Source organism: Passer domesticus, chromosome Z, assembly GCF_036417665.1.
Source record: "Passer domesticus isolate bPasDom1 chromosome Z, bPasDom1.hap1, whole genome shotgun sequence".
NCBI classification, from domain to species: domain Eukaryota; kingdom Metazoa; phylum Chordata; class Aves; order Passeriformes; family Passeridae; genus Passer; species Passer domesticus.
In genome coordinates this window covers 77,311,518-77,322,551 of record NC_087512.1, presented here as the reverse complement: position 1 = coordinate 77,322,551, position 11,034 = coordinate 77,311,518, and the positions used below count along the sequence as shown (strand labels likewise).

General features: G+C 54.6%; 3 long non-coding RNA genes across 3 annotated transcripts; all 3 read right to left on the bottom strand.

The window, feature by feature from the left end:
• Positions 1-4,594: 4,594 nt before the first annotated feature.
• Positions 4,595-5,673, bottom strand: LOC135289906 (uncharacterized). The gene is made up of 4 exons (XR_010352639.1): positions 5,612-5,673; positions 5,339-5,410; positions 5,153-5,251; positions 4,595-4,708 (listed from the first exon to the last, which is right to left on the bottom strand). It is a non-coding gene; the product is annotated as an uncharacterized LOC135289906 (long non-coding RNA).
• A 1,349-nt stretch (positions 5,674-7,022) lies between these two features.
• LOC135291021 (uncharacterized) lies at positions 7,023-7,841 on the bottom strand. The gene is made up of 3 exons (XR_010353893.1): positions 7,767-7,841; positions 7,578-7,679; positions 7,023-7,130 (listed from the first exon to the last, which is right to left on the bottom strand). It is a non-coding gene; the product is annotated as an uncharacterized LOC135291021 (long non-coding RNA).
• A 476-nt stretch (positions 7,842-8,317) lies between these two features.
• LOC135289770 (uncharacterized) lies at positions 8,318-10,051 on the bottom strand. Its single transcript, XR_010352496.1, has 5 exons — positions 9,950-10,051; positions 9,222-9,293; positions 9,053-9,133; positions 8,864-8,965; positions 8,318-8,434 (listed from the first exon to the last, which is right to left on the bottom strand). It is a non-coding gene; the product is annotated as an uncharacterized LOC135289770 (long non-coding RNA).
• Positions 10,052-11,034: the final 983 nt, after the last annotated feature.

The following is an 11,034-nucleotide window of genomic DNA, read 5'->3' as shown; positions in this document are numbered from 1 at the left end:
CTGGGAGGGTGGAACGAATGAACAAAACTCTCAAAAATGTATTAACTAAATTGATTGAAGAAACAAAAATGAATTGGCTAAAGTGTTTACCCCTAGCGCTCTTGCGCATCAGGACAAGACCCCGGTCTGATATAGGGATTTCACCCTATGAAATGATGTTCGGATTGCCATTCTTGTTAACACCCTATAGCACAGGAGACTACCTGGAAGGAGAAGAAGCTACAAGGAAATATTTAGAAGTAATTGGAAGAACTCTAGAAGGACTTAGAAAAAGAGGATACCTCCCCCAAATCTCCCCTCTTGATACAAAAGCACATGACATCAACCCAGGAGATTGGGTTTTAATAAAATCCTGGAATTATAGACCATTAATGCCTAAATTTGAAGGCCCCTTTCAGGTACTCCTCATCGCTAATTCAGCTGTGCGAACCAGAGAAAAAGGTTGGACTCACATTACGAGAATTAAAGGACCAGTCCCACCCCCGGGCATTGGACAAGATTCTTCAGTGTCTGGTATTGGACCAGATTCCACACCACTCTCACCCCCGGGTATTGGACAAGATTCTTCAGTGTCTCCCTCTGGTATTGGACCAGATTCCACACCACCTTCACACTCTAACTCAGGACAAGATTCAACTGCATCAGGAGTTAATTCAGCTGAGAATACTATTATAAAAGGACCAAATGACTTAAAATTGACATTCAAAAAGACTGATGAACTGCGTAAGAAAAAAGTTTAGAATCATAACATGTCTTGAAGTGTTTTAAGAAATTTGTAAAAGTTAAAAATTGTTAATAAGTAATTCTGGTTAAGTCGTCCCAACTTGGTACCAAAGACCCCAGGTTAATCTTCTCCAGAGTGCTCCCCTAGGAGGGACCAAATTAGCAGGGACAGATCAAGAGAGGTTTAACCAGAGGAACAAGAGACTCTAAAGAACTTGGAGACTTCTTCTCAGTAAAATCCTCAAGAGGCAAGGCCGGGTGGGCAGGCTGTGCAGGATGACCCATACCGGACTCTTGGGAAGGGTAGTAGTGCTGGCTCTGACTGCTGGTGGTGCTCTGGAGAGCCCAGGAGAGCTGTGCAATGAGTACTACCAACCTTTCTATGAGAAAGAAGTAAGCTCCTTGCTGAGAGTCCACAACAATTGTGTTAACCTCTCCCAATTGATCTTTTATCAAGAGAATAAGAAAATATATTGGATGACCCGGAACACCGCCACCTTTAGGCAGCCACTCCTGGGAGAGCACCCTGTAGGAGAAACCTGGTGGTGCTTTGAACGTGATGCTACTGAAGCAAACCTGGTAAATCTGGTAAAAAGAAAAAGTATTTCTAAATATTGGGAGGGCACGACAAAAATTAATATCTTTCAGGAAACCCCTAAACGCCTGTTTTGGGTCAATGGTACCATAACATCCACTGAATTGCCAAGAGGCTGGTCTAGTGGTGGCATCATTAAAATTATAAAACAAACTGTCTTTACAATACACAAAGAATCTGGATCAAGTTTAAGAGTTCCTATATATGAGGATTTGAGAAAAACAAAACTGAAGGAACAATATATGTTAAACAAAATTTTGAAACTACAATCAGAATTGGAAGTAATATCTAATCAGACCGCATTGGCTCTTAATCATATTAATGACCAACTCAACCAAACCAAAACAGTAGTTTATCAAATCAAATTAATTGTGGCAGTCATTAGAAACACTTTAAACGAAAAAAAAAAACAAGCATATTTAGGAAATCAAAGGACTCCTACACTTGATTCCAGTTGGTGGGATAATCTATAGATTTTCAAAAAAAGTTGGAAAACTATAACCTTCACTGTGGGTACACTTGTTAGTCTGTTTTTATTTCCATGTTTAACAAAAATAGTGACATCTGCTGTACAGAATAACCTAAGGATCTCTAAAGGAATTAACCTGAAAAAACCAAAAAAGGTAATGAAGCTTAGTAAATATGATCACCCAAGTGCTGAGGAAATGTATAATCAATATAAAAAATATAGGAAATTCTATGTTAATGAGCCAAAAATTATAAGTTGATGCAAGCTTAAGCTTGATCAAAGAAAAATAGGGGGGAACTGTTATGAATAGAAAGTTGTATTTTTTTAAGTTTCAGAGTTAAAAAAACCAAGCCAGACCAAGTCAGACTCCTTTAGGTTCCCTGTGGAAGAAAAGCCCTTAATCACTCGTTGATGGCCGGTGATTAACTGATTGTTTCCCTGATGCTGGCCGCATGCCAAGAAGATACCAAGGGAAACCCTCCAGGGTAAAGAGATGGGCAGTGACACCAGAGACAACATGCAAATGAGAAATGCAGTGCAACCTGGGTTTTTACAGTTTTACAGTTTTTATAAGAAAAACCCCTAAAATCACGAGCCAACAAGTGACTTAAAGTGACGTCTAAGGATGGGAGCATTGTCCCGTACCTGCTTGTATCTTTTTATTTCTCACCCTAACCTGAAAAGAAACTGATTAAAGAGACCCGCCCGGGTTTCTAAACCAACAAACCAAGGACTCAACGACTCTCCCGTGAGGACAGAGTCCCCAGTTCTGTCTGCAGACCAGCGGACAAAACTGCATCGTCCTCCTCCTTCGTGCCACGCCTGGGAGCAGCGGCGGCGAGGGCGCAACCCGTTGATTTCTCCCCACCTGAGCTGATTCTTCTTAATAAAGGCATTAAAAAGGAGAAAGATCTCCTGCCCATTTATTTCATGAGGGATCCCTGCACCCCTCAGCAGGGACCCCAAAATATCCCTTTGTGCCTCTTCAGGTCCAGGCCCAGATGATGCCACAGAAGGAAATGTGCCGTCAGCCCAGGGACGCTCAGCATGGGCTCCCCCATCCCCTCGGGGCCCCGCCGCTGGGCACAGCAGCCCCTGCCTGGCTCCTGCCTGCCCACACCGTGGCCATCCACAGCTGCTCCTGGGCATGGAGCTCAGGCAGTGCTGGTGCCGGGTGGGCTTTGCTGCTGCTACCACGTGGACACAACTGTGAAAACTCCATTTCTTTACTTAAACATAAAATGTGGGCCAAACCCTGCCCTGGCAGACAGGGGCTGCCGAACGTCAGTCCTGGCCAGGGAACAGGACAAGGGGGCTCGGGGGCAGAGGGTCTCGTTGTGGAGGGGTGGGTTTTGGGACGGCCTCATGACGCTGCTGCAGCCATGGCAGGGCAGATACAGGCAGAAGTGGATAGCTGGGATAAACTGTCAAGTTCCCACTGCCTGCGTTGTTTGGCCCATCTGCTGAGGATGCACAGAAACACCTGTGGAGAGAGGAGGTGGCTGAGGCCCCAGCTGCCAGTGGCACACAGGGACCCTCGTGCACAGCAGGGCCCAGAGCTGGCAAGGCTCCCCAGCACGGCTGGAGCTGCTGGCACAGCTGGGCCCCACTGGACAGCTGCCCCTCAAGGCCCCGGCCAGCAGGGCACGGCTCTGGGCAGGGTCCCTGGCCAGGAGCGGGCCCCAGAGCGCCTCTGCCTTTCAAGGGCAATCTCGGCCCTGCTCTTTCTCCTCCCCACCTCCCTCTGCCTCTGCCCCGTGCCCCTGGGGCTGCTCTTGGCCAGGCAGACTCAGTGGGAGCCAGCTCTGGCTGCAGCCCCAGCGGGCCCCCCAGGACAAGGCCCAGCAATTGAGAGGCCAATGGAAGCACTGGGCAGCAGCAGAACCCTCAGCAGAGTTATTTGGACAATCATGGACTGGCCACAACCCCACTGCAGTCTCAATGGGAATGTTCCCTGACCACGTTAGACTTTCAAAAGAAGCTGTTTGAGGGGGAGAGCAACAAAACACTCACTGTTTTCTCTTCCAGGAATACCCGATTCCAAAGCAGCCCAACATGAAGACAAGCTCCAAAGAAAGCACGCCTCCCAGTAACCCTAGCCAGCAGACTGTTCCCTGACAGAAACCCCTTCCGAGGCCATCCTGGGCATCGGTAACAGGTCTTGTGGTGCCAGCTGCATCTGTGGGAGCGATGGGGAGCGTGAGCCCATGCTGTGCTGCACTGCTGAGCTGGCAGCACGGTGGATACGGGCAGGACGTTCTCTGTTTCCCCCAGAGCTGGGGCCTGCAGGCACCTTGCCGGCCCTTGGCACAGGCTGTGCCAGCCAACAAAGCCCAGCAGGCCAGGAGGAGAGCCCGGGGGCAGCACAGCTGCTTGGGCAGTGGCTGCTGCCAGGGACACGGGCCAAAGCCATCCCTGAGCAGCCACTGCCACCCCTGGCCCTCCCTGCCCCGTGACAGCACCCCCAGCCCCAGGGGACAGGCTCAGGCCCTGTCAGGACCCAGCGCAGCCCCTGCCCAGTCGGGAGCCAGGGCTGGCTCTGGCCCTGGGCTGGCGGCAGGGCTCCCGCTCGGGGCTGCTACTGTGCCTTGGGCCTCTGGGCACTCAGGGCCAGCTCCGCAGCAGCTGCAGCGCCAGGGACGTTGCTGCACCAGTCCCGTTTCCCCGGGGCTCTGAACCAGCTCCAGAGGCCTGGAAGCCAAGGCGCCTCCAGCTTTGGCTGCTGCCGGGCCGGGCAAGGGCAGGCCCTGGGGGAAGAGCTGCTGCCACACAGCCCCGGCCAGGGCTGAGCCCGGCACAGCAATTACCTGCTGTGCCTGTGCCCGTGTCTGGCATCGCCTTCCTTCCCGCAGCAGGGGCTGCCAATGAGCCACTGCTTCTCCCTGAGTGTTCCTCCTCCTGAACAGCCTTTTGGTCCATCACTTGAAAAAGGAAAAAAGGGACAACTGGATCAAATGGAAATATTCCCCACTGGGGAGGTGGCACCTTCAGGAGGCAATGCTTGTCTAAGTCACAGGTAAAGATCAGGAAAAAGCCCAGGTAATTGGGGCTGGGCCAGTGCACTCCCTTGTGCAAACAGCTGCACCGCCTGATCTTCTCAGAGACTGGGAAATGGCAGGGGATCTCAGCCCCACAGTACAGTTGGGGCACCCTGTCAGCTAATGCCAAATTCCATCCTGCAGAGGCTGGGGAGGAATTGCAGCCAGGCCAGGCTGGGAAACAGCCCTGCAGGATGTGAAAGCAGCAGCGGGGCAGCGAGGCTGCCATGGATCCCTTCACGCTGTGCCGGGCACGGCGTGTCCAGATGTGCAGCCAAAGCCCCCGGCTGCTGAGTCCCAGGGGAAGCATGAAGGAAAGGCACCCACCTTGTCCTCCGGGTGCTTCCTTCTGTGTTTGTCTCAGGAATTCATCTGAGTCATGAGACTTTTTGGCTGCAGTATCTTGGGTCTTTCCTTTTGGAGGACCTTAAGAGAAAGTAGTTCCATTTCCCAGGAATGCATCCCACAAAAGCGGGGCTCAGCCTGTGGGGTCAGCAGGGACACACTACTCACCCCTGCCATGGGAGCTGGGTTGGGGCCAAGCATCCAGCCCTGGAGCTTGAGAAGTCCTCCCTGCAGACACACCTGTAACTCAACAGCCACAGAAGCTTCTGCCATCTCTGCTGATCTGCACGGGCACCACTGAGCCGCAGCAGCGGTGAGGGGATCGTGCAGGGCGAGGGCACACACGTGCATGGTTCTGTGCTGGCACCTGCAGCGCTGCCTCCCTGGCCCAGCTTTGGGCTCTGAGCTGGCAGCTCTCCCAGGGGAAAGGCCTTGACCTACCCTCAGCATCTCCCAGAGCCTCAGTCCTGGATGTGGGGCCTTCACCCACAGGTACAGCTGCAAAGAAGGCAGGACAGAAGAGCTCCTGTGGCACTGCAGGAGATCCTCAGGCTGCCCACAAGGCTCAGCCCCGGGGCACAGCCCTGGGCCCGGCCCCTTCCCTCTCTGCTCTTCTCTGTGACTGCACAGAGCACACGGAAGGACACACTGGCACAGCACACGGGAGGAGGACTGAAAGATCAATGCTCCTTCCTCCCACTGACAGTGATCCTGTGGGATCCCTCAGGGATCCAGAAGGGAGCAGGGAAAGATTCTCAGAATCCTTCAGCCCTTACATAATGTTAAGGGAAATGCTTTATAAATGAGCTTTTGTTGCATTGATCCTGATTATTCACTCAGGAAAGGCAGAATGAAAACTTGCCTCCAGCATCCTCCAGGAACTTCAAACCATCATTCATCAGGACTTCCTGAAAACCCATGTCACGATTCCAGTCTAAAAAGGAGCAGAGATCAGAACCATATCTGTGGCATTCTGGGATCCCCTAATGCTACAGGGAAAAAGGCACTGCAAGGGGGTCGGGTAAGGGTAAGGCTATGGGACCCAGATGGGAATGGACATGGCCAAAGCTGCACAGGGGCCTGGGGAGCTCTGGGCTGGCTCCTGATTCCAGGACCCATTAGAAATCATGTGGCAAATGCTGAAGGAATGTCGGCAGAGAAGACAAGGTGGGTGCATTTCCCTCATGCTGCCCCTGGGACTCAGCAGCCGGGGACTTTGGCTGCACATCTGGACACGCCGTGCCCGGCACAGCGGGAAGGGATCCATGGCAGCCTCGCTGCCCCGCTGCTGCTTTCACATCCTGCAGGGCTGTTTCCCAGCCTGGCCTGGCTGCAGCTTCTGCCCAGCCTCTGCAGGAAGTGTATAACACTCTCCACACTCTTTCCCTGCCCTCAGCAACATCCCTGGGAGGGGTGGCTGGAGTAGCCCAGGGCCCTGGGGCTCTCTCCCTCAAACTCACAGAAAATCCTCCCTAAAGCCCTGGGGCAAACTGCAGCAGGCAGTGCCACAGCTATCCCTCCCTCCTACACTCCCTCCTGCCCTCCTTCTGTGGGGACACCCCCCAGATCCCAAGGGCAACAAGCCAGAACCTCTCAGGACACACTGGAGCCTTGCTCTCCCCCTCTGTCCTTTCCCCACCATGGGCACCCCATGCAGTCACTGCCAGGTTTCAGGACATGTCTCCCAAGGAGGGACCCCAGCAGGACTGCTCAGGACCCGAGTGCCCTGAGCCTGCTCGGGATAATTCCCCTGGGCTGTGCCGCTCTAGTCCAGGCTGTGTCCACACTGCCAAGCAGCAGAGAGGGCAGCTCAAGCCTCAGCAGGGCTCAGGCCCAGAGGCACAGCAATTACCTCCTGTGTCTGTGCCTGGCATGGCCTCCCTTCCTGCAGCAGAGGCTGGCACGGAACCACTGCTTCCTCCGGGAAATGCTTCCTTCTGCACAGGCTCTCCTTTGATTTCTGGAGAATGGAAAAGAGACAGCTGGATCAGATGGAAACATTCCTCACTGGGAATGGGGAAGGTGAGGCATCACTTGTGAAAAGAATGGATAAGGATCAGAAAACACCCAGGATTTTGGGACAACCCAAGGCTGCTTCCTTCCTCAAACAGCCCCAACATCTGATCTGCCTGGACATCAGGAAATTGCAGGGGATCTGAGGGTGGGCATGGCCTGTGGTGCAATTGGGGCTGCCTGTCAGCTGATGCCAAATGCCTTCCTGCAGAGGCTGGGCAGAAGCTGCAGCCAGGCCAGGCTGGGAAACAGCCCTGCAGGGCGTGAAAGCAGCAGCGGGGCAGCGAGGCTGCCATGGATCCCTTCCCGCTGTGCCGGGCACGGCGTGTCCAGATGTGCAGCCAAAGCCCCCGGCTGCTGAGTCCCAGGGGCAGCATGAGGGAAATGCACCCACCTTGTCTTCTCTGCAGACATTCCTTCAGCATTTGCCACATGATTTCTAATGGGTCCTGGAATTTCTTGCCGGCCAAGTCTTTGGTTTCTCCTGTCGTAGGACCTTAAGAGAAAGTAGTTCCATTTCCCAGGAATGGACCCCACAAAAGCAGGGCTCAGCCTGAGGGTTCAGCAGGGACACACTACTCACCCCTGCCATAGGAGCTGGGCTTTTGTGCAGCATCCAGGGTAGGAGTTGGTGAAGTCGTCCCTGCAGACACATCTGTAACACAACAGCCACAGAAGCTTCTGTCACCTGGTCCTGACCAGTCAGTCAAACATTTCGCCTTGGTGGGACAGTGAGAACATACCTGCAGAATGCTCGGAGGGCTTCACAACTTCAGAGCGCCAGGCTAATGCAGAATCATTCCCAGCATCCCAGTCTGGAAGCAAACCAAGATGAGAACTGTTTCCATTGTGTGCTAGGGCTGGCTCTGGCCCTGGGCTGGCGGCAGGGCTCCCGCTCGGGGCTGCTCCTGTGCCTTGGGCCTCTGGGCACTCAGGGCCAGCTCCGCAGCAGCTGCAGCGCCAGGGACGTTGCTGCACCAGTCCCATTTCCCCGGGGCTCTGAACCAGCTCCAGAGGCCTGGAAGCCAAGGCACCTCCAGCTTTGGCTGCTGCCGGGCTGGGCAAGGGCAGGCCCTGGGGGAAGAGCTGCTGCCACACAGCCCCGGCCAGGGCTGAGCCCGGCACAGCAATTACCTGCTGTGCCTGTGCCCGTGTCTGGCATTGCCTTCCTTCCTGCAGCTGGGGCTCGCACCGAAGATGGAGTGCTTCCTTCAAGAAATGCCAACTTCCACTGAAGCATTATGTCCATCTCTTGACAAAGGAAGGGAGACAGCTGCATCAGATGGAGCTGTTCCCCACTTGGGCGGTGGCATCAGAGGTAATATTTGTGAAATTTATGGAGCAGGAAAATGGCCAGATTACAGTGGCATGATGTGAGCACTTCCACCTCCAAACAGACACCCTTTTCCTAATCTGCAGGGCTGGATATAGTGGGGGATCTCAGGGTGTGTTACAGTTTGGGCTGCCTGTCAGCTGATGCCAAATGCCTTCCGGCAGAGGCTGGGCAGAAGCTGCAGCCAGGCCAGGCTGGGAAACAGCCCTGCAGGATGTGAAAGCAGCAGCGGGGCAGCGAGGCTGCCATGGATCCCTTCCCGCTGTGCCAGGCATGGCGTGTCCAGATGTGCAGCCAAAGCCCCTGGCTGCTGAGTCCCAGGGGAAGCATGAGAGAAATGCACCCACCTTCTCTTGTCTGCAGGGGTGCCTTCAGCTCTTGCCTAATCTGTTTGGATGGTTGCAGGGACATCTTATCTGTTGTATCTTGGACTTTCCCTGTTGGAGTACCTTAGAGAAAAATATTTCCAATTCCCAGGAATGGATCCTACAAAAGCAAGGCTCAGCCTCTGAGGTCAGCAGGGACACACTACTCACCACTGTGATGGGAGCTGGGCTTGCGTATAGCATCCAAGGTAGGAGCTGGAGAAGCTGGAGAAGTCCTCCCTGTAGATACATCTGTAACACAACAGCCACAGAAGCTTCTGTCACCTGGTTCCTGCCCGCTTGTCTACAATTCTTCCTTGGTGGCACACTGAGAACATACCTGCAGGAGGCTCCAAGGGCTTCAAAACTTTATTCATCCAAGCTGATGGAGAAGCCTTCCCAGCAACTTCATCTAGAATGGAGCACAGATGAGAACACTTTCCAGGGTGTGCTGGGATCCCGTTTTGCCACAGGAAACTGGGCACTGCAAGGGGGTCGGCTAAGGCCGTGGGAGCCAGATGTGAATAGACATGGCCAAAGGTGCACAGGGGCCTGGGGAGCTCTGGGCTGGCTCCTGGTCACTCTCCACACCCTTTCCCTGCCCTCAGCAACATCCCAGGGAGGAGTGGCTGGAGCAGCACAGGGCCCTGGGGCTCTCTCCCTCAGACACAGAGGAAATCCTCCCTAAAGCCCTGGGGCAAACTGCAGCAGGCAGTGCCACAGCTATGCCTCCCTACCTCCCTCTGTCCCTCCTGCCCTCCTTCTGTGGGGACACCCCCCAGATCCCAAGGGCAACAAGCCAGGCCCTCTCAGGACACACTGGAGCCTTGCTCTCCCCCTCTGTCCTTTCCCCACCGTGGGCACCCCGTGCAGTCACTGCCAGGTTTCAGGACATGTCTCCCAAGGAGGGACCCCAGCAGGACTGCTCAGGACCCGAGTGCCCTGAGCCTGCTCGGGATAATTCCCCTGGGCTGTGCCGCTCTAGTCCAGGCTGTGCCCGCACTGCCAAGCAGCAGAGAGGGCAGCTCAAGCCTCAGCAGGGCTCAGGCCCAGAGGCACAGCAATTACCTCCTGTGTCTGTGCCTGGCATGGCCTCCCTTCCTGCAGCAGAGGCTGGCACAGAACCACTGCTTCCTCTGGGAAATGCTTCCTTCTGCACAGGCTCTCCTTTCATTTCTGGAAAATGGAAAAGAGACAGCTGGATCAGATGGAAACATTCCTGACTGGGAATGGGGAAGGGGACAATTTCAGGAGGCATCACTTGTGAAAGGAATGGATAAGGATCAGAAAACACCCAGGATTTTGGGACAACCCAAGGCTGCTTCCTTCCCCAAAGAGCCCCAACATCTGATCTGCCTGGACACCAGGAAGTGCAGGGGATCTGAGGGTGGGCATGTCCGGTGGTCCAGTTTGGGCTGTCTGTCAGCTGATGCCAAATGCCTTCCTGCAGAGGCTGGGCAGAAGCTGCAGCCAGGCCAGGCTGGGAAACAGCCCTGCAGGGCGTGAAAGCAGCAGCGGGGCAGCGAGGCTGCCATGGATCCCTTCCAGCTGTGCCAGGCACGGCGTGTCCAGATGTGCAGCCAAAGTCTTCCCCGGCTGCTGAGACCCAGGGGAAGAATGAGGGAAATGCACCCACCTTGTCTTCTCTGCAGACGTTCCTTCAGCATTTGCCACATGATTACTAATGGGTCCTGGAATTTCTTGCCTGCCATGTCTTTGGTTTCTCCTGTGGGAGGACCTTAAGAGAAAGTAGTTCCATTTCCCAGGAATGGATCCCACAAAAGCAGGGCTCAGCCTGTGGGGTCAGCAGGGACACACTACTCACCCCTGCCATGGGAGCTGGGTTGGGGCCAAGCATCCAGCCCTGGAGCTGGAGAAGTCCTCCCTGCAGACACACCTGTAACTCAACAGCCACAGAAGCTTCTGCCATCTCTGCTGATCTGCACGGGCACCACTGAATCGCAGCAGCGGTGAGGGGATCGTGCAGGGCGAGGGCACACACGTGCATGGTTCTGTGCTGGCACCTGCAGCGCTACCTCCCTGGCCCAGCTTTGGGCTCTGAGCTGGCAGCTCTCCCAGGGGAAAGGCCTTGACCTACCCTCAGCATCTCCCAGAGCCTCAGTCCTGGATGTGGGCCCTTCACCGGCAGGTTC